The sequence below is a fragment of the Microchirus variegatus genome, assembly GCF_963457635.1.
Source record: "Microchirus variegatus genome assembly, chromosome: 6".
NCBI classification, from domain to species: domain Eukaryota; kingdom Metazoa; phylum Chordata; class Actinopteri; order Pleuronectiformes; family Soleidae; genus Microchirus; species Microchirus variegatus.
The window spans coordinates 2,254,760-2,268,924 of NC_139807.1; positions in this window are offsets into that span (position 1 = coordinate 2,254,760).

Consider the following 14,165-nt stretch of genomic DNA (forward strand, 5'->3'; position numbering starts at 1 on the left):
GGTGTTTGTGGGCGTCGATGTCTGCGTGAGTTCCCCGACAACATCATCACCTGAGGCCTGAAGCTTTCAGTAACTGATGTTTTTGTACGACTGTTAACAGTGGGGGGCGCTGATCCAAAATCCCACAGACTCACAGCTGACATTATTTCTGTAACTTGTCCTTTGTATTCTTCTTCTTCTTCTTCTTCTTCTTTGATGTGCATTCTAATCGCCGTCCTTTCCCATCAGATCATGGGAAAACCAGATGAACCTTCCGCTGATGATTGAAGTATCATTAGGGAGCTCGGTGCATCCCTTTCACTTGATTTGTTGGCGCGCTTACAGCAGCTCCGGAATTAATTTATTCCCCTTTATCTCGGGCGGATGCCAAGAGTTGTGTGTTTTCCACCAGGGGCAGCGCTGCTGCGTTTATTTATGCTTCCTGGAAGACGCGGCGGCGGCGATGAGACGATCCATCACGGCGGTTTTATCTGCAGGAGGGAAGAGTTAGAGGTAGATCTGGCTTCAGAGGAAAGAGTCCCATCCATCCTGTTGGCTTTGAACACGGCGCCCAAGTAGGTCCAAAGAAGCCAAAGTCGTGACGATATGGTTTGGATCAACTGACGGCGACTCTGTGTGAAAACAATCAGCGAAGTCGTTAACGTCTCTTTGAAATGATAAGAAAACAAAAGCACATTAATGCCGATGTCCTCGTGTGTCGGGAGGCCAGAGTCGTTTGGCTCGTCGCAGGCAGAGAGGAAGCGTTTGTTCATTTGAAAACCAATGTTGTGATGTTGATCAGATCAGTGCTTCAAGTCATGGAAGCAAATAAAAACCCTGAGTGTTTTGTTTTACCAGGTTCACACAGTGTGTGTGTGTGTGTGTGTGTGTGACGTATCGTACGGTGACAATCACAGGAAAACGGTTTATTTGTGTTCATGTTGAGTGTATTTTGCTTTATTTTAACTGTTCTCAGACCGAACGGGGGATTTTGTTACCGCGACTCATATCGTGTTGTCTTTTACTTTATGCTGCATAATTCAATTCAGGCTCGTAGTCGAGTTAAAGAAAACACGGAAATAAGAGATTCCGAAAGAACCAATTTGGTTCACATTATTAGAGAGTATGTAAACCATGGCTATTCAACTTAAAGGTGCATTATGTAATAAATCATAAAATCCTCCTAATATGTCACAGAGACTCAGGAATAATGTTCATATAACAAACTGAACTCACCAACAACAACAGTACAGACAAAATATTTGCATTAAAAAAAACGTTTTGCAGACTGCAAATCATGTTTATGTTTTGAAATCATGTTTTGGCGTCATGTGGCGCCACCTACCGCCGTCTACCAATCATTGCAGTCAGTAGAGTCTCAGCTGCCGAGCAACCACGGGTTGCCAGTTACGTCAAAAAAGGAAACTTAAAAGACCTCTGTATTTTGAATTTAAATGTAGTAACCGTTTTTGGCCACATTCTTACATATGGCACCTTTAAGGCCCGGGGGCCCATAACCGGCCCTTTCAAGCAATTTGGACCGGCCCGCGGTCCATTAACCCATAAATAATGGATGTATTATTAAAAAGCCAATAAAACCGTCGCCCATTTCTGACACTTTGTAACACTTTCGTTGAAATCGTTGAAATCGGCCAAGGAACGGTGTGAATGACGACTCCTCTTTTTCATCCAATTGTTCCAATTTGTCACCAGATTGGATTCATCCATTTTTGGCCAGAACCAAAAAAAACAACAGACTGTTTATAGTCACTCAGAGTGCGACCTGTGTGGCAGAGAAACCGCAGAGCGCTGTAATGTGTTCACCTCCTTCACAAGTTCATTTGAGTCACTAATCGTATCCTGCCGTATTAGCTCATGCTTGATATGGACTATTAACCTGTAACAAACGCTCTCATTAAAGTCATTTTCCACAGGATCAACTCGAGTTTAAGACCTAATTTCATGACGTGGACAAATAATACGTCTCTTCTCGAGTGTGTGGTATGGAAAAAAGTAGAACCAATATTTATTCAAACTCCATGAATTACATCAACAGAGTTTGGCGCTCAGGAGCTGAACATATCCACATTAATGACAGCGTCAGATGTGAAGATTACAGCCATTTCAAAAACATGGTAATTAGCATTTCTCCCAGGGTTATCTGCTGTAATTCTGCATTAATTGTTTACTGTATCATCAAAAGCAGCTGCGAGGCAAACACAAGTCTTATAATATAATATAACTATTTCATTCCCGCGCCTCTCTTTCTTCTCTCCTCACAGAATAATAATCCTGCAGGAGCGCAGATTAGAAACGGATGCTTCCGAACACTTTCGCTCTGTCTCCGAGTTTAACATCAGCAGAAAAACAACAACATTACACACACAAAAAAAACTCGACTTGTTCTCTCCAAACCGGCTGGAATTCCGACGGCTAATTGATCGCACTGCTGTTTTGTTGTTAATGCCAAATGGCTGTTGTTGTGTCTGTCTTGTCTCGTCTGTTGCCGTGCACGCAAAACCCTCTCCGTGCCTCTCAGTGTCAGTGGGCTTTTGGGTTGCATGGGAAAATATGGTTCCCCAAAGCAGGTTGAGCCCTGCAGCCCGATGTGTCACGGTGGTTTCGGTGGAAGGAATGTGCGACGTGTATTACATGCAAATGTCCTGGTGCGCTAAGCCTGGAAAAAGTCATACTGCTGAAATTCAATTTTCCGCCCTCTCCTCTCCTGTTCTGTTAAAGCAGATCAATGCAGGATTTTTTTATTTTTTTTTTACCCTAATTTAACTGGAGTTTGGAGTCATTGTGATGCTGAAATGGCATGCTGCAGGGGAGATTGGGGGCAGTGGAAAAAGCAGCCTTGGAAGATCAGGGACTGCCAACCCTCAGTGTCCTCACAAAAAACACAAATTGCTTCACACCCTATAGCTTAGTACCGGCTATAATCGAGGCAAGCGATGGCGCTATTTTAGATGTTCATCATGGCAGCCGTTGTCGGAGGAAAAGGGCCGTGTGACCGAACGAAGGGTGAAAAACGCACGAGTAAACATCGGAGAATTGACAAACACAAACGCATGCAGAACAGATGCTGATCGGCAAAGACGTGGTCCTCACTGCTTGTGTTCACCGGCTCCGTTCAAAACAAATGCACGTGGTCAAGAAAGAGGAAGGGACGACACAGCGGTAGACAATGGATGGACGGATGTTCACCGTGGTGTCGTCGGTGACCTCAGACTTCCAAAGTTCCGCTTTTAAAAGTGGTAAATTAACATATTAATGATTGCGAATGTCCGCAAGGATGGAGTGTTCCCGTTTCCTCAGCGAAAATCCAATCGGGAAGTGAAAGTACACTACTGTTCAAACAGTTGGGGTCACCTTTACAGTTTGTTTGTGTTTTCCATTAAAAGTCACACTTTTATTCATCAAAAGAGTTGCAAAATGAATAGAAAATATAGTCAAGACATTGACAAGATTAGAAATAATCGTCAAAGAACCAGAAAAACTAACCCTAACCCTAACCCTTCAGCTGTGCTAACATCATCGCACAAGGGTTTTCTAATCATCCAATAGTCTTCTAACGCCATTAGCAAACACATCTATGTACATATTCCATTAAAAACCAGGCGTTTGCAGCTACAATAGTCTTTTACCACATTAACAATGTATAGAGTGTATTTACGATTCATTTAATGTTATATTCATTGAAAAAAAAAGTGATTTTCCTTCAAAAATAAGGACATTTCTAACTTTTGAACGGTAGTGTATATTGAATAGCCTCCAGGGGGCGACTCTGCTGGTCCCAAAAAGAAGTCAGTTTCAATGAAAGTTCGACTTCTCATGTCTCATAACGACAAAGTTCAAAGTTCTTGATCTCAATTAAAATTAAAATCACAGTTTTATTGTCAATAAATATTTTCCCAAAGAGATATTGTCTCAATCGCTATATTCAGGTCTCTTTCAGAAGAAAAATGCTGTCAATTTTGTAAATTATGCTCCATTTTGAGGAAAGTACACCTAAAGACGCCAGAGTGATTGACAGCTGTGATTCCCCATGTTATTAGCTGGGAATGCCGAGTCAGCATATGCATGTAGAGCAAAAATGATGCTACATACCGTCGACCTTTTTTCAGTTTATCATAATTGTCGGTGTCGGAGAAGAGGACGGCGAAATAAGACGAAGATAATTGTGTAATGAACGGAGAGAGGGTCACTTCCTCGCACAGATGAAAGGCAGATGAAAGTCCACGCCACAGTAGCTACGACAACACTGATCAAAGACAGATGAGGAGGAAATCCCGTCTTCCTCTTCTGTAAGAACGTGAATTATTAGACGTTTCCCCCCCTCGAGTTAGCGACGGCGCGAACCAAACTCTGACAAACACACGGAGAGATCGCTCGGCCCACAGCGGTGGCAGTAATGCGACATAAATGTCTTCCTCCTCCTCCTGGGTTGAATCATCTTATGGGCATCGTAACATCTAAGGATCTTCAAAGGTTCCGATGCAACACGAGCATTGGTTAGAAGGTAAAAAGGCGGATGAATAAATCCAGGACGCGGCGGTTAATGAAGAACTTCATCAAACACAGATGACTGCTTTTCTTTACCAGGTTTGTTCTGAGAGACACACTCAGTTTTCCTCCAATGGCAACAACACTCCCCATCTCACGAGTTAATAATAATAATGATAATTAAAAAATATATATATTTTGTTGGATCTCGATATGGATATTCTACTTTGACCACACCCCTCCCAAAAAAATCCATTCTTACTTTTTGAAGTGCCCAAAAACAACCTCATTTTTCATCTTGTTTGTGTTTTTTTTGTACTACGCAGAAACCGACAGCTGTTGTAGATGATGCGGCAATAAAGGAAAGACTCCTCAGCTACCAGAAGAGGTGAGAAAATAATGTCATAACCACCCACCACCCCCCCCCCAAAAAAAAGATTATAAATGTGGTAAAATAATAATAATAACAACCCGTTTGTGGTTTCCCAACCCAGTCTTTGGGAATCAGCTAAAAGCTCAGCCAGGGAGAGGAGTTAAACCAAACTATGCTACCGTTCAAAGGTTTGGGGTCACTGATACAACTTTTTTTTGTGTTTTCCATTAAAAGTCACACTTTTATTCATCAAAAGAGTTGCAAAATGAATAGAAAATATAGTCAAGACATTGACAAGATTAGAGATAATCATCAATAACAACCAGCAAAAGTGTTTTCAGCTGTGCTAACATCATCGCACAAGGGTTTTCTAATCATCCAATAGTCTTCTAACGCCATTAGCAAACACAATGTACCATTAGAACACTGGAAATGGGCCTCTATACACCTATGTACATATTCCATGAGTAGTCGTTTACCACAGTGTTTTTCAACCAGCGTGAGAGATTGCCAGGTGTGCCGTGGGAAATTATCCAATTTCACCCAATTGGTCTAAAAACATTTTTTGAAAACAAATAATTAATTATCTGCAAATAATGGATGGATATAAATGGATATAAATATTCAGGATACTTTGATAAGAATGACTAAATTGTTAATATAGGCTACAGAGTATCATTTTTTAAACATTTTTGACCCCGTGATTTTTTCAATAAAAACAATGTACCATGGCTCAAAAAAAGGTTGAAAAACACCGGTTTACCACATTAACAATGTATCGAGTTTCTGATTCATTTAATATATATATAAAAAAAGTGCTTTTCCTTCAAAAATAAGGACATTTCTAAATGGACCTCAAAGTTTTGAACGATAGTGTGCGTCTCACTGTCCTGTCCCTGATGAATAAAAAACTCAAAATTGGGATAAACCAGTCAGTCTGATTGGTAAACAATGACACACCGCGACTACAGCGTAGAGTCGCCTAATGGGCGTCTGTGAGTGGCGATGCCGACTGGTGTGCAGTGAAACCGACTTAACTAGACGGCAGTAATGATGAAAAGTAGAAGAAGGGCAAAGAGAAAGAAAGGATGGAAGTAACACAGCATTTTGGACATCAGTGTGTAACATTCAGGAGGGATTATTGGCAGATATTGAAGACACTAACACTAACCATAGAAATTGAAGCTTCTTTTACCAGTGAAGAGAACGCCCTTTTTAAAGTAAGAATGATGATATGTGTCATTGTTCTGTGGTGTTTTATGGCCGTTTGCATCTGCGATGTTGCATCACTGTCTCTTTCGGGCGTTGGGATTATTCCTCTCGTGTTCCAAAGCGTCCAAAACAGCTGCGCACATCAGAAATGCACAGATAAAGACGTTAAAGCAGAACTAGACCGGAAGTTCCTATTATCGCTGTTTTTTTGGTGTGTATCTGCGTTATTACCTTGTTTATGAAGCCCTGACGGTTCTAAACAAACAGTTCAGCCACTGCTGAGAACGTTGTGTTTTATTGTAATCTCGGGGGTTAACAAGATCACTGAAAATCCCGTAATAGTTACGTAAGCAGCGGTTCTCCTGAACAACCGATCGTCCTGCTCCGGGCACTAGTCCGGGCACATCCGGTTACGTACATTGAACCACAGAAGAAGAATAACGTCCGTTGTGGAGGTGTTTCACGAGCAACAGTGTCTTCTGACTCTGGGTCTGACTCCGGTTTAAAGTCATAAAGGGACTGCGGTGGGGAGTCGTGAAGAAGCTATTTTTAAACACTGTTAAAACAATGTTTTGATAATGAGGAGCAGTGCATCCGCCGTTCCAGAGGGGGGCGCTGTGCTTCTGAGAACGGATGTGCTGGATAGTACTGGCCAATCACAAGACTCTGTCTTCTGGGGGTGAAAGTTCACTCTGAAATCTCGCAGCAGAAAAACACTGTCAAAAAAGAGGATTTCTATCTGCTCATTTACAGCAACTAGGAGGTTTTTGACCATAAAAACAAGTTAATATATGTAAGTAGACCTCCATAGCTAACATTTATGTGCAACAGGACCACTCTATGTCACCTTTAATGCGTGTTTTTGAGGAGATTTGTCTTTAAAGACTGTTGAATTGAGTCTAAGCTTCAGCGACTTGTTTCCTCAGTGTGATTAACGAAGTCTTCTGCGCTTCAGTAAACAGCTGAAAACAAAAGTGTGTTCTTTCTTTGTCACCAGTGTCTTCGCCGACAAAGCTCCAGCTGCCAACAGGGAGAAGAAACTCTCATGGGGCAGTCGACTATTTGGCCAGGTTGGCTTCACATTAGTCGTTAATACGTCACCCGATGCATTGTTTTTATATCTTTATCTTTGTCTGTTTTTTTCCTCCCCGATTTCTACTACAACAGAATAAAGAAAATCATGACAAACAAAAGCAAAGGTAAACTCCTCAGCTCTCCACGCAAACATCACGTTCAAATCCAGATAATCGTAGAACTGTTTCTCTCTTGTCTTTTTTCTTCAGTGTTCACACTTCAGCCCACAAAAAAACACACGATACCAAAGAACAAAAGAAGCTGAGCTGGTGGAAACGCTTCAAGGTACGAACGCTCAATGCAAATGGTTTGCCCCGTGACTATTTCTGTTTTCCATTTTATCAGCATTTCTTTTTTCTGACGAGCAGATCATTTCTCCAATAACAATAGAATAGAAGTCAGGTGTCGTCGGCGCCGAGGGAGCAGCCCGAACCGGAGAGGAAGCGAACCTCCAACCCTCGCAGGCACACGAGGGAAACTCACGATGAAGCCAAAGCCGCGGCAGCTGGTGCCGCCAACAGGAGGGAGCACACGTCGCGGTGTAGACGTCTCTTTCGTCTAGGCGTGGTACGTCGCACGGCTCCCGAAGTAAACCGGTTTTTGGTCGTGTTTTAAATAGCGCTGGGCACGTTAACGCGCTAACGGCGGTTAACGGTGTCGACGTCAACCCGTGACGTTTACGTGACTTCCCGATTGTTAAAATGAGTCTCTAAAGGAATGGTAAACTTTAAAAACAGAGGCACGCATACGCAGTACACAGGTACCGCTCCAGTTTGACTGTTGCCACGCTAACGGCGCTAAAGGAGCTAAAGGAGCTAGGGCAGCTAACGGAGCTAAACGGTGCCTGGACTCCGGTGCCGCGGCACGTAAACGCGACGTTGCTCGCATCTTTTTACGGTCAGTCGTCACGGAAATGCGTCATTTAGCGTTAACGTGCCCAGCACTAATTTTAAAGGTGCATTGTGTAATAAATCTACAGCAACTGGCCATAAAATCCTCCTAATATGTCACAGAGACTCAGGAATATGTTCATATAACAAACTGAACTCACCAACAACAACAGTACAGACAAAATATTTGCATCAAAAAAAATATTTTGCAGACTGCAAATCATGTTTATGTTTTGAAACCATGTTTTGGCATGTGGCGCCATCTACCAATCGTTGCAGTCAGTAGAGTCTCAGCTGCCGAGAAACCACAGGTTGCCAGTTACGTCAGGAAAACGAAACCTAAAAAGACCTTGGTATTTTGAATTTTAATGTAGTAACCGTTTTTGGCCACATTCTTACATATGGCGCCTTTAACTTATAAGTTGTAAATGTCATGACACTTTGATGCAGTTCATTTCTAATATTTCTTTTTCCTATGGTTTCTACCAAACAGGAACAAGAAAACACCCCTAGGAATGAAAAGCAAAGGTAAGACGACGACGCGGTTTTGTCTGCGTCGCAGAACGCCTTTAGTGCCGAGACAGAGATATTTAATCCAGAGATAAATAATCCAGGCGGCAGTATATTGTATTATAGCATTACAGATGCCCAGGGCCACACTGGAGGCGCGAGTAGCACGTCTGTGTCACGCGACGCCTTTGCTTTTCATTAAGGCACGCGCAGATTAAAGGAATGAGTGAACACAGACACAGATGGGTGATCAGACCCAGAGGAAGGCAGCAACGCAACATTATGTGACACCAAAGAGGAACAAAGTGGAACAGCTGCACTTCCCTCACGAGATGTTGCGCATCTTGAGAACACAGCTCTTGCCTATTTTTTAACCGTGAGCGAAGTAGCGAAGAGCAAATGCTCTTTTACCACAGTTTTCCCGTCATCTTCATGTTACATGTGCCACAAACGCAATGATTCCAGAACCTTTATGTACCTCAAAGTGAAGGATTTCAAGCGTTTCAGAACAAAACAGAGCAACAGCACCTGGAATCAGTCAGTAAAACAATGAAGAAGACGTGATACGGATCATTTAAAATGTTCCTGAAGAGCGTCTTTGCGAGATGGTGCGGAATATCATCGATTTATGTCATGATAATGGCTTCAACTCAATCTTAAACAAGTGGCCTTGTTATTCCACCACCGCAGAATCAGCTCGCGTTTCCGTCTATGTCCGATCAAGCACAATAAAATAACCTCTTCCAATTGGTCGCAATGTTTGTTGATAGCCTGTTAGTTGGCACTGCCCTCTAGAGGAAATGTTGCGTAATGTCCGCAATTCGAGTATGCGTTTGTATGCTCACTCTACTGCGGCTGAATTCCATTTCTAAGAGGTCCTTCTAGGTTAATGTAAGCTATTGCACAGTGGCTGCATGGCTATAATTTACCAGAGTCTTGTTCGTACTAACAATCTCTGTTTGCGATGTATTTAGCCGTTTCTCTCAGTCGCCTGAAACAACGTTGTCTCTTTGTCACCAGCTTCACAACTTCAACAAACACAAACAAAAAGATGCCCGAGAAGCCGATACGGTGTCTACGTTCTGAGGTACCAACGTTGGACAAAGTTCGGCCCCTCGATACGGACTCGATCCTTTTTTTTAAACCAGGTGATTTCTCCCAAAAAACAGGTTATACCGACCGTACTGGAGCAGCTGATGCCGGAGAGGAGATGTCACTCCACCTTCGCCAAACACACAGCGGAGGAGGTCAAAGGCACAGAGCCAGTGCCGCACATCAGTCCACTCAAGAAGATTATAAGGATGCCCGAGTGAGTATGTGTGGGTGTACAGAGGCGATGAATACATCGACACATTACCGTTGGAATCAAAGTAAATCAAACGCATGGAGGAAATAAGCCCCGTTTTGTGAGGTAGTCACTGAATAATTGATAATAGCAAAGCTGATGTAGCATTTAGCCAACAAAGGGCGACTCTGTTGGTAGTGTTTGAGAAAATGAGGCCACTTTTCACTCGATTTATGATGTGAGAATAATGTTCTTTTCCGGAGAAGTTAAGAGTCTCAATTATTGCGATTTTCAAGTCCTCTTCAATGGCACATTATGTCCATTTTTTTTTACTTTTTTGGAACATCGGTCCGTCCAAGTCATTATCACACAACTGTCCCAACTTTTCACCAGTGTGTGCAGTGCCGACTCACTTTGTTTGGATGTTAAATTAAAGATATTTCAGTATAACTCGCTATGAAAGCCACTCTCCCTGGAGGACGGCCGGTGTCACCAACACTGGAGGACATTCAGCATCGCCTCTTCTTGGCATGTTGATGTTTATCACGAGGAGAAGACGAGCTCATGAGTGATAATCCTCTGTCAACAAGTCAACGGACACCGTGTGTCGCTTTCCCCTTTAAAGAACTGTACGTTTGGTGGAAACCGAGTTCTTGTAAATAATTAGAGGAAAGTAGTATGTAAAGCATCGCACGTATGAGTGAACACCAGCGAAGATGGCAGTTGGTATGGTCCAATAATAGGTCTCTGGTTGACTTGATGCCGCTCAAATCTCAAGGCTTCGAATCCAGAGTTCCTTTTACGCCCGGCAGACTACGTCCATGTTTATACAGGGCCAAAAGTGACATCTGTGTAACCGGCTCTTTATTCTAACAGTGTGGACAGGAGGTTGACACTGCAGCAACTTTTGAGTTCCCAGTGCGATAACTGTTTCCTCTTCTATCACCAGTGGCTCCACCATTAGGTACACACTTTCAACGATCCCGGAAGAGCAGCAGAACGCAGGGAAGCGTCCGCCCACGCCTCCCAAACACACCAGTGTGGAGGTTAAAGACACGGCCCAAGTCCAAGTGTCTCCCACCAAATCCCCCAGGAAAAAGCAGATTAGGTTTCTTGAGTGAGTTTATCTGGGTGCATGATCGAAACGAGATTATGGTGATAATAATTATCAATTACAATAGGGTTCTTGCACAGTCGTGCTCGAACCCTAATAAATAAATCAAAGGGAGGAAATGAGCTGTAGATTTTGATTTAGCCAAAGTTAGCCAAAAATATCGTAGTTGACAGAAGCTTTAGTTCAACAGTCACTCACCAGTGTCTCCACCTGTGGCTCTAGGGTCGCAGCAGACGGCGAAAAGCTGCAGAGGGGTCCGTCGCCCCATCCCCGACATAAAAAGGTGGAGTTTAAAGACACGGGCCAAGTGTCGCCCATCGAATCCCCCAAGAGCAGGCAGTTTGGGAGTCTTGGGTGAGTATGTGTGGACATACAGAGCACACGCTGAAACAAGACGAGAACATTTAATATAGTTAATATAAAACATATTCAAATTTGGATTAATTTTCAGATTGATTCCAAAAATGAACATAAAAAACAGGCCAAAAATTTGATTTTTTTTTTGTTATATTTGTGTGTCAGTTTCTCAAACCCAGCAGCAGCGAGCTACATCAGCCCCGGACCAAAAGACTTTGTCAGAGATGAGAGTTTGGAGGTGGAATTGGCTTATAGACATTTACAGGCGACACTGAAGAGGTACAGCAAATTTAAAGTAATATGCAATTCGTCTTATCCCACCCGTTCACTTTAGTTTGTAATATATTACATACTATATCACCTATATGGTGATAATTTATCACATATATGACATTTGTGTGTGAATATATGCTGCGTTCCATTTGTCGGAAGTTGGAAGTCGGGAAACACGGATGCTAACGTTTTCCGGGCTAGCTATTGTTAGCAATACCAGTCGATTACAACCTCTACACAGTATTTTGCGCACACAAAACAGTGTAGCCACATGTCCACGGATAAAAATTAAACATTGTGACAAATTTACTGTGAAAAAAATACGACGTAAAAGCTTTAAGTAACATTAAAAGAAGCAGTGTTTGTGTTGTGGCAGCCATCTTGGAATCCTAACTCGTAAACTCGTAAATTCCAATATCAGACTACACCTACAGGAGAATATATTACATACTGTATCATCTATATGGTGATTCATTATCACATATATGACATTTGTGTGTGAATATATGCTGCGTTCCATTTGTCTGAAGTTGGAAGTCGGGAAACACGGATGCTAACGTATCCCGGGCTAGCTATTGCCGATTACAACCTCTACACAGTATTTTGCGCACACAAAACGGCGAGGCAACATGTCCACCGATAAAAATTAAACAGTACTATGTGTACGACAAATTTACTGTGAAACAAATAACGACGTAAATGCTTTAAGGAACATTAAAAGAAGCAGTGTCTGTGTTGTGGCAGCCATCTTGGAATCCTAACTCGTAAATTCCAAGTTCCGACTACACCAATTGGAGATTGAACAGTAAATTCAGGATAAGCTTTTCAAAAATACAGATAAATGTTGTCCAATCGGGAGCCAGAACTCCATAAAGAGGCGGCCCCTTTTTGCTTATGATGTAAGGCTGTTATAGTTAGCTAACGTTAGCTAAAAACATGTCGTTTCTGTCAAGTTTCCAGTGTCATAACTTTGTTTTTTTTCTTTATCACCAGAAACTTACTGAAAGAGGAGCACAGCACAGAGGAGATCTGTCCGTCCACTTCCCTCCCACACAGGAGCAAAACCCCCAAACAGCAGAACATCAGGAATTGTGGGTGAGTCGGTCTGGGGGTATAGTACACGGATATACAGAAAAAAAATGCACATTTATGTGTTTTTATCCACTGTTGCTAAGCGGATAGTGGGGTAAGTTCACCTGAGATAAGCACTGGGTGTCACCGCTATAGATGCAAATGCAAAAATGAGCCTATTGGACACCAACTTTTTGAATAACTGATGATGAAATTGATGTGGTTGAATCGCTAGGCTTCCAAACCCTGCAATGTTCTGCTACATGAACTCCTGCCTGCAGAGCCTCCTCACACTGAAGGACTTCGTCAGAGACATAGGCAGCCAGGAGCTGGTTCAGGCCCTGATCCCCGAGACGAAGCTCATGAGGTACAGCTGCGATCGGACACGCTAGCGCTAATTTCATCCATAAATAAATAAATAAATATGTCAAGTAATACCTCTCTACTCCCCTTTACCTCCTCCTCCAGATCATTTTTGGACATCAGTAAATTTCACTTGTCTGACGATAATCATAAAATGGAGCTCCTCCATGCCTTCAAGAGTGAGGTGGCTCTGCAGAATCCAGAGTTCTGTGATCACCAACAGAAAGTAAGCAGGGAGTTTGGTAATAGTTTCTCCTCTTGCTGCGCTTGAATGACTCGGTGTGATCATTTGTGTGTTTACAGGACGCTCACGAGTTCATCATCGCTGTGCTCGAGCAGATGAGGAAACTGGGGAAAAAGGCCGTGAAAATGGGCCAAGACTACAGGTGTCCGGTGACCAAACACATGATGTTCAAAATGAGGAACACGAGAACCTGCAAGACGTGAGACCACACAGTGGAGCCAATCAAAAAAAAAATGCTCCAAAAAACTTCATGACCTGATAGCTGTAACAACATCGTGTGCTCTCAAGTTTTTAATTTTGGGTTTAATTCCTGAGTCGTAATCAATTTTGGTTGCCAAATGGTGAAGCGTGACTTATTTCTTATTTTTCTCCGTAAAAATGTTTCTCTGCTTTCATTTTATATGGAAAGCACATGTATTTATATCAACACTGACGTTACCTAAAGTGGTCTGTCGAGCACACGGCCGTTTCCAACTTGACAACGGAGACAAAATCTACACCACAGGTGTCAAACTAGCGGCCCGCGGGGGCCACATGCTGCCCCCCAATCGATGACATGCGGCCCCCCATTTAATATCATGTTGTATCATGTACCATGTAATAATGAAAACACGGCCCACGACCTCACCGTCTTTTAAACGCAGTTTAACCGCCATTGAGGTGACGGAATATAATACAACTTTTTGTTGTTAGCAATGTTAGCAAACCCTTGCTGTTTTGGCAAATTTCGGCAATTCGCCATGATACAGGAAGTGCCCTATAAATTCGGCACAGGTTGAGTTCCACCGAATTTCCCAAAACTTGGGGTGAGACCATGGCCTCAATTCAACAGGAAGTCAGCCTTTTTGAATTTTGGCGACCATTTTGGCAATTTGCACTCTACGTAAATGAGCTAGACACACCGTAAAGTTTCT